The following is a 14221-nucleotide window of genomic DNA, read 5'->3' as shown; positions in this document are numbered from 1 at the left end:
TTCTGCCATACCCACCGAATTCCATCCTGTTGGAGTCACTGTCTAGACATGGGAACCACCACTGTGATTCAACGGCAGGGACTGCTGGCTGTCCATCCTAATGTGCTCTCCATCTCTTTCATGGTAATAGAGTTTAAGGTGGACCCAAGATTGCCGAGCTAAAGACTACATTTCCCAGTCCCCTATCACTAAGTTCTCCACAATAGAACATAAGCAGATTCTTCTTCTACTTTGCCTGCTTTAAAAGGGACTTGCTGCCATGTACTTCCTCTGTTTGCCCTCCCACAAGTTGGAGCACAGATACAGGCTCAGCCAGCTTCAATCACTTAGACAAGGAACCTGGTCTAGGGATTGGTGTAGCAAAAAACGGATGGAGGGGCTTCCCTGGTGGCGCAGTGGTTGAGAATCTGCCTGCTAATGCAGGGGACACGGGTTCGAGCCCTGGTCCGGGAAGATCCCACATGCCGCGGAGCAACGAGGCCCGTGAGCCACAACTACTGAGCCTGCGCGTCTGGAGCCTGTGCTCCGCAACAAGAGAGGCCGCGACAGTGAGAAGCCCGCGCACCGCAATGAAGAGTGGCCCCCCGCTTGCCGCAACTAGAGAGAGCCCTTGCACAGAAAAGAAGACCCAACACAGCCAAAAATAAATAAATAAATAAATAATTTTTTTTAAAAAAGTGGATGGAACCCACATCTTTAGATGACTTCATAGGGCAAGCCTGACTTGGCAGACTGGAAAATTCATCTTGGATCTACCACTTAACAGAGAAATTAAATGTTATTTTCTTTAAGCCACTGTATTTCAGGATCTCTTCTATTACAGCAGGTTAATTATTCTGTAACTAATGTGAATAGTTTGAATCTGGAGAGGTTTCATTCCCATTGTTCATCTGTCCATAAGGAAGATCTGAGAATAAAATGGTATGGAAGTTAGGACCCCAGGAAGAAGCTGGGTCCACCACACCCCACTGAGGACTCTGGATGTACCTTTGGACAGAGACATTGATTTACACATATCAACTATGAATCTAATAGGCGTCAGTAACAGCCTAGAGATGTACTCACAACACTGCTTCTATGAGAAGATATCTGTCATGTTTGAAATAACTAATTTGCAAATATATCTTTGAAATACAGCCCAGTCATTCACTGAAGGATGCCTGTAATTCTGCACCTACCTTACAGAATTGTAGTAAAGATTTGACATAATACATGCAAACCATTAGGCACAGTATCTGACACCAAGCGAGCTTTTGATACATTTAATTTCTTTGTTATCACTGACACTATTAAAGTGGCATCATAATATAGGCAGCCAAACAAAGAAGGAAGTACTTTAAGGACGTATAGTGCCTCAGGCCCGTGGCATCAGTGGGCAACAACCCTCTCTCCTCTGACCCCGCCTCCACAGAGGTATGAGGGATAAATTAAACATTCCTAACTCTCTTAGATTCCAAAAGTAGGTTTTTCCAGAAATAAACTACATAAAATATTACCTCAAAAAATGTATGAGTTGTTAAAACATTCCCCAAAATAGACCATTAGAAGTGATGGGTTAGAGAATCAACATAGAAGGAAATATCTGTGCATCAGAAAGAAGAAACCAAATGCTTGCTTTGGCAGCACATATACTAAAATCGGACTGATACAGAGAAGACTAGCATGGCCCCTGCACAAGGCTGACATGCAAATTCGTGAAGTCTTCCATATTTTTTGGAATATTACTCAGCCATAAAAAAGAATGAAATAATGCCATTTGCAGCAACATGGATGGACTTACAGATTATCATACTAAGTGAAGTAACTCAGAGAACGGCAAATATCATATGACATCACTTATATGTGGAATCCAAAAAAAATGACACAAATGAACTTACATACAAAACAGAAATAGACCCACAGACATAGAAAACAAACTTATGATTACCAAAGGGGAAAGGGGGGGAGGGATAAATTAGGAGTTTGGGGTTAACGTATACACACTACTATATATAAAATAGATAACCAACAAGGACCTACTGTACAGCACAGGGAACCATACTCAATATTTTATAATAACCTATAGGCGAAAAGAATCTGAAAAAGAAAAAGAAAAAATATATATATATAAAATATATAACTGAACCACTTTGCTGTACACCTGAAACTAACGCAACATTGTAAATCAGCTATACTTCAATTTAAAAAAAAATTAAATTTAAATTTAAGTTAAAAAAAAGAAAGACGAAACCAAGAAGTGAGTTCAAGAGAGAAACATGAAAGCCACCAAATCCACTCCTCTCAACCCTACAAGAGCCTGGAAGTAGAATAAATAAATTTACCTTCTGCAAGATTAACTTTACAATCAATAATACACAATGGATCAGGGCAAGATGGTTTTTTAAAACTCAAGAAGAAAATAGGCTTCTACTTTGAAAAAACTTTTTTTAAATAAAAGGAAAACAATAAAACCTTGAAAGCTATAGGGAATAGAAAGAGATAATGGAAAATCCTGAGCCTTAATTAGGTGTGGAGAAAAACTGGTAATACATGAAACTGCAAAGGTAGACTTTTAATTACTTATCTCTAGAGCACTGTTTTCAGAGAGTGAACAATGAATAAGACAATAACAAAGACCAGAAAAAGGAGGCAAAATAGGTGAATACCTGCAGAAAGATTTCTCAATCTGGACTGGGCAGTATTTCATTTGTTCAGCATTTTTAAGGAAGGAAATATTCCACATAGAGAAAAATTCAGATAGCTAAAGTGTATCTCTTTAAGATTCCTAACATCTTTCATAATTTTATTAAAGCTCAGTGAAATAGAACACTTGTTCTCCACCTTCTTAAATGAAGAGTGCTAATTTTTAACATTTCTTTGCTGCCCCAAGGTCTTTACAATGAGCAGCAAAAATTTCTCAGTGCCAGAGGCAAGTTCCTCGGGGCGGGGGAGAGGGGTAGTATTTGTCCCTCTGCTAAGCTGCCTAAGAGTGCTGCCTGCTTTAGGCTCTTGCCCCTTGGAATGTATCATCCTTCCCCATTATATACAGGCTCAGTGGTCACCATCTCTACTGGTGTAGAGATACCTGCACCAGTAGTTCTATCCACCTCCATTTCCAATTTGTTTGCCATTAATTATAGATCTGGGAAACAAACAAACAAAAGCCAGTTTTTAGATTTGTTTTCAAAGTAAAAATGAACATGCTATGAAAGAGGACCTTGGGAAATATTGTTAATGGCAGAGTGGACAGCTATTTCATTGTTCATCTTTTTTGTATTTTTACTTTTTAACCATTGGTTGCGTTCTGATTAATTTAGGTAGCAACCTCTGGATAAGTAAGGTGCTACCATATATTCAAATAACTGAATTAAAATAGAGGCAGCACAGGAAAAGAGATAATATTGCTGCAGTGCAAAGAGCATGGAGCTCTACCATTAGAACTGGATTCCAGTCCCAGCTCTGCCTCTAATCAGCAGCATGAACACTCATACCCACCATGGAGAGGTATTCTGAAGACTAAAAAAGATAAAGTGCCTGCCTCCATACCTGGCACATATAGAGCTCATATAGGCAAGCTAGATTATTATTTTAAAATCATTGAGCATGTACGGAAATTTGGATGTGTGTCTAATATGCTCAAGAGGGATTATGAGAAACCCAAAATTCAATCTGTAAGAAAAAAATCAACTTTAAATTATTTTAGGTAAAATAGAGTTAATTAAGTTTCTGGAATTTTAAAGCTGGAAGAGACTGGCAAACCTACAGTCCTGCCTCTCCATCCTAAAGATGAGGAAACTTGACTTGGCCAAGGTCATAGAGCTAATTAGAACGTAAAGGGCAGGACTGGAGCCCAGGTTTTCTAATGTCTAACCCAAGGCTCTAAAGCAAATATGAATTAATCTAGAACAGAAGTTGGCAAACTTTTTCTATAAAGGGCCAGATAGTAAATTGTTTAGGCTTTGCAATGCATACAGTCTCTGTTGCAATTGTTTAACTATGCCACTGTAGAGCAAAAGCAGTCATAGATAATATACAAATGAAAGGGCATGGATGTGTTTCAATAAAACTTTATTTACAAAATAGGCTGCAGGCTGTATCTGGCGCACGGGCTGCAGTTTGCTGATCCTGATCTGGAACAAGTTGACAGACCCTTTAGATAAAGGAAAATGATGGGTATAATTTCAAATCAACAAATCTATAGTCAATACAGTAAAAAACTGGATGACAATAAGAGAACTCAGAAGATTGATTTTATACATATATGTGTGTGTATGTGTATATATACACACACATATATGTTGCTATTGTGACTAATATTTCATTTTATTTTATTTTTTGGCTATGCCACACGGCATGCAGGATCTTAGTTCCCCGACCAGGGATCGAACCTGTGCCCCCAGCGGTGGAAGTTTGGAGTCTTAACCACTGGACCACCAGGGAAGTCCCCGTGACTAATGTTTTAAGATGATGTTTGATAAGGATCAATTCTGGCCTTAAGATCATTATATTCTTTAGTAGTAATTGGGATAATGCAAGAAAGAAACTCTAAGAAAACAGGAGGACTCTCAAAGAATGGGAATTTTAAATGATCTTGGCTAAATAAGATCTGTGAAGAGAACTAAAATAGTAGTAAACATTAAATAATATAATTTATTTCAGTTAGAATTACTAAAACACAAAACACTAGGAGAAAAAGCAAAGTACTTTAACCTGCAGAAATAAATAAATATTGCCATCAAAATCTACTGATTGACAGAAACTGAAAACACATCACCATCTCACCAAGGGAACATCCTTAATATCAGAATCAAAGAGTATGATCATGGAAAGAGGAATAATCTACCAGAAACAAGAACACACCTAAAGTGTATCTGGCCTTGTGTCAGGACCACCTGGTAATCCTGGTTCCATGATCACAATTTTCATAATATTCTTTAGACACGTAGAGAGAGATCTCATGGAAGAAGATGCCCAAACACCTTTTCTTCTGCATTAAGGGCTAATGCAAAAAGTGCTGCAACAAAAGGCAGAGACAAATTTCCTGTTCCTAAGAAGTATGACAGATTGGAATAGGTTTGCAAAGGAATATTGTTCAAGCTTCCTCTAGGGAGCCTTTGAGAGTAGTCTGAACTCTACATCTGTTTGGCTTAAGGTATCCTCCCTGAAGAGAAAGGAAAGAATTAGAAGACTTTTCAACATCAGAATTTTAAGGGAGTTATTCAAATTGTCATTTGACAAACTCAATTGAACTAAATGTAGTACTGTATTTTCCCTAATGTTTATGTTGCTCCCGAGTAGTAAACTGGTTGTTTAAAAAGCACATCTCCCCTTGGAGGCACCAAAGGGTAACCCAATGATATACGGCGAGAATGAGGTTCATTACACCGTGCCAACTTGCTCCCAACATCTGTTCAGTTTACACAATGACTCATTCACAGTACTCAGTGCTTAGTGCAAACAACTGTCATCCTCCAATATCTGATTTGTCCTTGGGCTTTCGCACACCTAGACTTTGGTTTCACTGCATGATTTTGGAAGAAGAAAGGCATAAAACGAAGCTATACCAATAAACAAGAGATTGACTTGTTAACGATGAAAGTTTTAGGTATCCAACTTCTGCAACTCAAAAGGATCTGAGTCAACAGGATGATGCTAGCCAAAAAGTATTTAAACACCTTTGCTCTCTGTCAGAAACACAATTAGAGCCGTTGCCCGAGTATCGTAGTCCAGTGTCACTTCCTATACTTTTTCTTTATATAGCAAGGAAAATGTTTACCATATACAAAGGATCACAATCCAAAGCAATGTTAAATCACAGAGAATAGTGTTTTTCATATATATGTATTGTATATATATATGAATGTATATGTATAGTCCTTTTTCTACTCATATGTTCACTTGCAATGAAGTAATAATTTATAGCTAAATACAGCTATGAGAAAAGCTTCAGTATCTTATTTCTGTGCATCAGTTTAAAAAAAAGACGGCTTCAATTATCACACAAAAATGTTGATGCTTTACAAATATTACTAAAAAGTAAATGAAAATAGGCCACTTTCACACTTGTTAAAGATAAAATAACTGAAAGAATAATGTGTTGGAAAAAATAGAGAATATATTCTCTACAATGCAAAGCAGAGAAATACCTATTAGCTGTAACTGATGTTATAAACAAAATTCCTATAGAAATAATACTACCAACACCACAACTAAAGCAAATTTTCAAAAAAAAAAATAAATTGGCAAGACCAAAAAGATGCCCGCCCCTAGAAGAAAAGTTATGTTTAGCTTGCTTAAAGGAAAAGTAACATTTTGTGTGGAAACTCAGAAATCCCAGAACCATGGATTTTTCTCATTTATTTTCCATTGTAATGTCCTTCAAGGTTTTTCACAGCAACAACAATGGCTCTAATAGACGACGACTCAGGCATGCAAAACCGACATATATTCAATTTTACCAGCTGGTAAAAAATGTTTTTTCTCACCCACAGCTTTGACCAGGTCACCCCACCCCGCCAGTGGCCTCACTATTGTTCTCCTTATCAAGTGCAGACTCCACGTTCTCGACTTCAAAGGCCCCCTCCAGTTTTCCCAGCTTTCATTTCCTCTCTAACCAGTCTGTATTCTTCCAGCCAAGAAATCCTTCATTCCGTCCTTTCATTCACTGGCCCCCAACCTTCATCCATACTCTCTCACACTTCCAAGCAGGCTCAGATCGCTTTCCACAACCTATTTCTTCCCTTCAGATGAAACCTAAAAATTAAACTTGTTAGGTTAGATGACCAGCTGCTTTTGTCTCCTTGTTTTTATTTTGAAATCTGATGGCATGTGCTCTGTACAAAAGAGATTGGGACCAGGACCCCAATTACAAATTTCTCGAGTATTTTAGTCATTCATGTTCAATCTGTTAGACCTATACGAGGCATGACACAGAATAAAAAACAAAGCATTTGCATCACATTTAAATATAGGAAAAAAGAGACATTCTATTACATTTTATGACTGCTGGTTGTAGGAATTTCAGTTGATATCTTTTGGGGGACCATGCCAGGACCGGAAGAAACTGGCAGGGCTTAGTTCTAGATAGGAGAAGAACAAAGGCACAGACAGTCCCATATCACACCATGAGAGTGATAAACCGGCAACGAGCTGAGAAGGAGGAACAGACACAGACACAGGACGGGGGAGGGGGAAGCTGGCGGCAAATGAGCACAGTATTCCAAAGTAGGAATAAAAACAGACCAGAGTTCAGCCAACCAGGCAGAACGGCCTTAGGGCATCTGACTTGGCACCAAATGCCAAAATGGACACAAAATATTAGTGACACGAATCACTAGCTCGTTAGACTTAGCTTCTGAAAGTCCATTCCCTTTTCTGCAATAAACGCTGCTGTCAGCTTGCATGTTTTGTTGTTCATAATACGAATCCTAATGAGACTCCCAGCTGCAATGCAAAAGGCTGGATTAATTCTGTGCCCTTAAGTTACTGTCTTCATTGCTAAAAGCACCTTCATTCATTCTCTCATTCAAAAACATACTCAGTGTCAAGGTTATTTTGTCAGGAAACATCCTGAAATGATGAGCTTCAGTGTCCTTGTCTGTAAAGATAACAGTATATACCCAGTACGTTGTGTAGAAAATTAAATGAGACAGTGATATAAAGCACTTAACACAGTAACTGGCACCCAGCAGGCATGCAATAAGTTAGCTATCATGATTGCTGTTGTTGTTATTGTTATTATTATTACTGTAAGACTCTTGTTTTTAACAGATGACAGTTGTCACTGTAACGTGAGCCATAAGCCAATAAAATCTAATTTTTAAACCAATGTTTATTTACACACATTTTCTATCTTGCTATAGAATACAATGAATCATGTTTTTTATAAAGAATTTTCCAGAGTCCCAGTGGGACTCCATTCCTTCTCTTGAAGCTAGTAGGGCGACAACCTGTTTCCTAATCAACTAGGGAAAAGACAAGAGCAAGGAAAGAGAAGAACTAAAGTAGAAGATTGAGCATTCCTTAGCCTGTATTAGAGTTAAAAGGTGAAAGATACCAAAAATAAAATGAAATAAAATAAAAGGTGAGTTGAGCCATTTCTCACAACTCTTGTGGGTCTCAGAGGAGGGCAGATGTCATCAAAACTGCTTTTGCAATTTGCCCTTTAAATGTCCTGAAGTTTGTCCCCTTTCCTTTTGTGTCCTTCCCTTGTACTTCGTGTTCATCCTCCATAAGCTCATTCACCTTCTTTGATTTCAGCCCAACATATACACTAGTAACTCCCAAGCTCTTGTTCCCCCAGCTCAAACCCTCTCTCCTGGTACCTACACCCAATGAATGACATAACAAGGGAATTCACAAGTCCAAATGTTTCTTTCTCCCAAACTAGTCTCTTCCCTGTAGCCTCTACTTTGACAGGTGGTGCAAACACCACCTCTTCCCAACCAAACACTTGCTTGTTATCATTCTTTTTCTGCCTTTTCCTCTCCCCAGCAGGTCACCAAATCTCTAATGTGTGAGTCCTTCAGAACAGGGACTTTGTCAGTCGTGTTCACTCCTGAATCCCCAGCACCAGAAACAATCCCAGCACATACGAGGCGCTCCATGCCCCTTTGCTGATGCATGAATGGTGCATAATTGCAGCTCCATAACTGCTGAAAGCAGGCATGAATGCATGTCTTCAAGCTGAGGTCCCAGAAAACAAGATGAACATAAAAATAATTCCCCTTTTCTTAAATTTCTCTAGTAATTTGTTCTTCTAAACGAGGCTATTAAATCATATAAAACAATTGGTTTTCTATCAGAATAACCAAATAGTATTTGTTTTGTTGCAACGTTCAAATGTTAATCTCTTGGCTGTTGAGTTTCACAGTTAAGCAAGAAGCTTTCCAGACTTCAGATTTTATCCTATAAAAATCTGTAAAAATCCTCTTTTCAAAAGTTATACTTAGCAGGGAGTCTTCTGAAATACAAATTGGGAAAATTGGAAACAGCTTAGCAACCCCAAAGAATAATATTTCACCATATTGTATGGAGTAAAAAGCCAGGTCCTGTGGGACCACTGGCTGGATGTATGAAGCAATTTCAGAAAACATTAACTCTTTCAGACCTTCTATATGCTATTTAGTGGACAGAAGTAACTTGTCAAGGACTCTCAAGATTTTTGAGTGATCAGCCTTACATTTCATCTAGAACTTTCTGTCCTTTGCATTGAGTTGATTTTAGTGAACTAGGGTCCTAAAGTACAGGTGTTGTTTTCTTGCTAAGAAGTATGTGGCCTTGCATCTTACTTCGTATCAAATCTCCAGTCAATTCAACTTGCAAGGCTTTGCTTCATAAAAAATAGCAAAAATGTGCTATTAGTAACAGAAATGAAGGTCCGTACCTTCATGTCTGCCCCTGTATTTGACTGGAGGAATAAAAGACTTCATGAAATAAAAATACTTCGAGGCTCATTTATTTTTATCTATACCAGGCAGATCTGAACACTATATGTTTTCTTCAATTAGAAGACTGCTGGCAGGCAGACTTATTTTCAGTACAGAGTCTTTGCATAAATTAAGCTATACATTCCTGACATCTTGTCCAAGGAGACTGAGAGCAAAACTCTAAACTCCTCCTTACCAGGTCAATATCAGCAGTTCTAAACTAAATAGTCACTTTTTTGTCCTGTGTTGAGATTTATCTGAAATGCCAATCATGAGAAAAAAAAATAGGGACATTGCCATGAAGAAGAGAAGAGAGAGAAGCTGATGGGGCACGTGCAGGTAACCACTGCATATCTAAGCACAAATTATAAGGTTAAGGAACAGTATTCGCTTTATATATGCAATTGTGTGCTTTATACACATACATGTACATATACATAGAAATGTCCCTACACAATATGCACTTTTTTTATAAAATAAACCCTTTCCTTCTTTTGTGGGCCTAATGCTATAGGTCTAATCTTTAATCTACTTTAAGTGCCTGCAAGGAATGATTTTTAAATAAGTAGTCTTTGCACACGGCACCACCATTTTGTGCTCATTTTGAATGCTATTAAGTTAAATGCACGTAGAAATGCTCTTTTCTCCTCTTAAAATGGGTGCCCTGTGTTTTATTAACAGGGCCGTCCTAGGTCCTTGAACTCTTAACAGGCCTACATTCAAACAGGTTCAAATCACAGCTTTGCAGAGTCCTGCCTCTATAATCCTGAGCAAGTTACTTAACCTCTCTAAGCATCAGCTCTCTCATCTACAAAACGGGCAGTGTCTCGGCCAGTTCACACTGCCACAGCAATCCCACAGGCTGGGTTGCTTAAGCAACAAATATTTATTTCTCATGGTTCTGGAAGCCCAAGATCAGGGTGCCAGCAGGGTCAGGTTCTTGTCGATGTTCCTCTTCCTGGTATGTCCTCACATGGCCTTCCTTGGTGTATGCGCACAGAGAGCGCAAGCTCTGGGCTCTTTTCTTAAAAGGACACTCTTGCTTCTCTTTAGGGTTTGCTACATTTCTCTAAACACTAATAAATAATATTTGTTTCTTTTTTCCTTTCCTTTAAAAAAAAAAAAAGATGCTAATCCCATCGCGGGATCCCCCCTCACAACCTCATCTAAACCTCATTACCTCCCAAAGTCCCCACCTCCTAACACCATTCCATTGGGAGTTACTTTCAAGATTTGAATTGGGGCAGGGGGAGGGGGGCACAAACATGCAGGCTGTTAACAGGAAGAATAACCATAACCTTCACAGTGCTGCTGTGAGGGATAAAGAAGAAAACGTCTCTAAAATGCTTAGCACAGTACTTTGTATATAATAAATGCTCAGCAAGTATTATATATCATTATTGTTATAACTATAACACTATTATTAAGACTCTATTATTTGGATTGGAAAGTCTGACCACCATATCTTCTGGGATTTTTTTTTCTTGTTTAATTCTGTAACTGCCTTAACCATATTCACCCAAGAGAAGCTTAACTTAAAAGTAATTGATTTTCCCTTCTACAAATCTCTATTGAAATACCATTTCCAAAGACTAGCCCCACCAGCCTCTATTCCATCTTCACAATTACTCAGCACTTTTTTGCGCTTGACACTTACCACATATACTAATGTAATCACTTGTATACGTGCATATGCATTTCTGTCACTTGTGATTCATTTTTATGCTATATGTGTCTGTTTTCAACATTAGATTATCACTAATGAAGTAGAACCAGGATAATAGCCAGGTCTGTATGATTCTACAATAGCCACCTTCTTAGGGTGGGATGTTCTTCCCTAAGGGTAAGCAAAAACTTTCCAAGGGTACATACAGGCAGAGCTTTAAGGGAATCAGTTTCCATATCCTAATTTCCCTCTTTTCCATAGTTAACCTTACTTGAGGCCACATGCAAGGATGAAGTCATCAGTTTTCCTTTTCCTACCTCCCCCTTCATGATGTCCTTTTTTTCAATTGATGGGAAAAACAAAAACAAAAACAAAAACCATGTCTCTTATCCATTCCAAACTCGCTCTGGTATATAATTCTAAAGTGTGAAACATCTGGAGTTCCAAACAGACAGACAATTCAAAGTATCTTCCGTTTAGCTATCTTGCATCCTCATCCCCCAAAAGTCAGAGAATATATTGTTCCTAAGGGAAACCCCTTGAAGGGCAAAGTTAAAAGAGCACAGAGAAGAAACATTGAAGGCAAGGGCGCTCATTTCCTTCAGGCAGCAAACTTGTGTCAAGGCACTGAATTTTGTGTCTGTCTGCCTACCTAAATATGTATCTTAAAATTAAAAGTAAAAAGTGAGATTCTAAGCTTCTAGCTCCAGTTAAGATGGAATAAGAATATTCCACCTCATCTCCCCCTCTGATTATAACTGAGAATTCTGAACAAAACACATAAAGCAACTATCTATGGTATCTAAAAACAAAGGAATAGCAGGCAGATTGAGAAGGGAAATCAAGACTTAAAATAGACTAATACAAATATCGAATCATTACATTGTATACTTGAAACTAATATAATGTTATATGTCAACTATACTTCAATTAATAAAAAAGACTAAAAAGGAAATGAGTTTTCTAGCGTTTTTCTTTTTTCACCCATATTTCGCAACACAGAACCAGGACAGCAAAATTATGGAACTATGCAGCAGGCATGACCAAGAGAAACTCTCTCACTGGTCAGAGAAATGGGAGGAAGAGGCCCTGCCAAACAAAGAGAGGGGCGGAAATCTCCGGAGGTGTCTACTCTCTTGACCCTCCTCTGGAGGGAGGTCCCAGTGTTACAGCAGGCAGGTAGCTAGATATGAGCAGAGAAAGGCGGGCACAGGCCAGGTGGCAGGAAACCATGCATCTTGTAAACAGCGGGGATCCATGGGAGGACACAGAAAAGCAGGAACCTCCAGACTGTCAGAAAACGACACATTTTGGGGTGAGAAGTGTCCTGGAGGCAGACAAAGAAAGGTGGGGCAAGGCAGGAGTCTCCTGCATCCGAATGTAACCTGTTGCTCATTATGCTCTCATTACAATAAAATTAGCCTTGCAGATAAGAAGTACCCATCATGCACCAATGCCATGACACTTCCAATAAAAGCTAAATAAGGACAAAACTCCCTCCTCCCCTTGGGAAGGTGGAGCTGGGATCAAAATCAATGAATACGACCCCAAACCCTTCTTTCCCCAATGAATATTCCACCCCTTCATTTGTGTGCCCTTCATAACCAGCTTGCCAAAGAAACCCAGTGTAGCTACTCACCTGTCTGCCCTCTCTCCCTCTGAGAGCGTATTCTTGCTTAAATAAATTGATCTTCCTCTCTCGTTTCTGAATTCTTTCTGTGACGAGACAAGAACCTTACTTTCACCGGGAACACCAGTCCTAAAGCTGTATGCCTGCAACAGGGAGAGAAGCAGGAGCCTAGGTTGCCTATTTGCCCCAGAGGTGGTTGTGACAGTACAAGGATACTGAAACTACAGCTTTTTGGATGAAGGACCAGGAGGAAGGGTCCCTCGGAGCCAGGGAGTTTCAGGGAGATCACAAAGAGAAGGAAGCTTGAGGAGAAGATCTGATGGAGCTGTGTATGAAGTCCTGAGCATATTCCCCAGGAATGCAACCATGAAAATGAATTGAAATATAATTCCAAAGGCTTTGAGGAGTAAACTACAATGTAGGCCATGGCCCAGGTACCAGACTGGTCCATGGGAGGCACACACGTGGGAAGGATCAAAACAGTACTACAAAATCTTTGAAAACTAAACTGACATTGGAACAGAAGCCCACAGAAGGTATAATGGGAATTATTACCTAAATCCAAATGGGTCAACTGACTATGAAACAAAAAAACACAAACAAAAATCAACATCCTCCAGAGAATTTTAACAGAGCCCAGAATCTCATAATACTGTATATTCAAAATGCCGAGTTTGTAATCCAAAATTAGTTGACAAACCAAAAAGCAGGACATTCTCAGTACCCCCAAGTGAAAATATAAACACCAACCCTGAGATGATGCAGATGTTGGAATTACTTGACAAAGCCTTTAAAGCAGCTATTATACACATGCTCCATGAAGTAATGGTCAACTGGTTTGAAAAGAGTGGAAGGACAGAAGTTCTCAGTAAAGAAATAGCAGCTACAAGAATCAAGTAGAAATTTTAAAACTAAAAAATACAATAAGTTTTTTTAAGAGCCACAGAATGGCAGAATGGAGATGACAGTGGAAGAGTCAGTGAACTTGAATATAGATTAACAGAAATTATCCAGCCTGAATGAAAGAGAAGAAAGATTGAAAAAAACAACGAACATAAATTCAGGGACCTGTTGGGTACTATAAAAAGATCTAACACTGACGTCATTAAAATGCAAGAAGGAAAAGAGAAACATTTGTACAGAAAAGAAAACTGAAAAATAAATTACTAAAACTTCCTAAATCTAGTGAAAGATGTAAATTTAGGCTTCAGAAGCTCAGAAGGCCCAAACAGAATAAACTCAAGGAAAATAATATCTAGGCACAAAATAATAAACGAAGTGGGGTTTATCCTGGGAAGCAAGGCTATTTCAACATTCAAAAAATAATAATGTAATCACCTTGTTAACAAACTAAAGAAAAACCACATGATCAAAATAATAAACTCAGAAAAAGCATTTGATAAAATTCAATGTCTTTCATGATAAAAACTCTCAGGTAACCAAGAATAGAGTTTAAGGGCCCACCTGATTATGTCAGCCCTACCATGGATACTCTACCTTTCTTAAAGTCAACTGTGA

At 38.7% G+C, this 14221-nt stretch overlaps 1 protein-coding gene and 1 non-coding gene across 2 annotated transcripts in view; one reads left to right on the top strand and one right to left on the bottom strand.

The window, feature by feature from the left end:
* The window catches only part of CORIN (corin, serine peptidase), a 267360-nt gene that overhangs the window by 126420 nt on the left and 126719 nt on the right, over window positions 1–14221 (bottom strand). The gene's annotated exons all lie outside the window — the stretch shown is intronic.
* On the top strand, window positions 1612–1714 carry LOC132366835 (U6 spliceosomal RNA). Its single transcript, XR_009503557.1, has one exon. It is a non-coding gene; the product is annotated as a U6 spliceosomal RNA (small nuclear RNA).

Source organism: Balaenoptera ricei, chromosome 5, assembly GCF_028023285.1.
Source record: "Balaenoptera ricei isolate mBalRic1 chromosome 5, mBalRic1.hap2, whole genome shotgun sequence".
Classification (NCBI taxonomy): Eukaryota; Metazoa; Chordata; class Mammalia; order Artiodactyla; family Balaenopteridae; genus Balaenoptera; species Balaenoptera ricei.
This window is presented reverse-complemented; position numbering and strand designations above follow the sequence as displayed.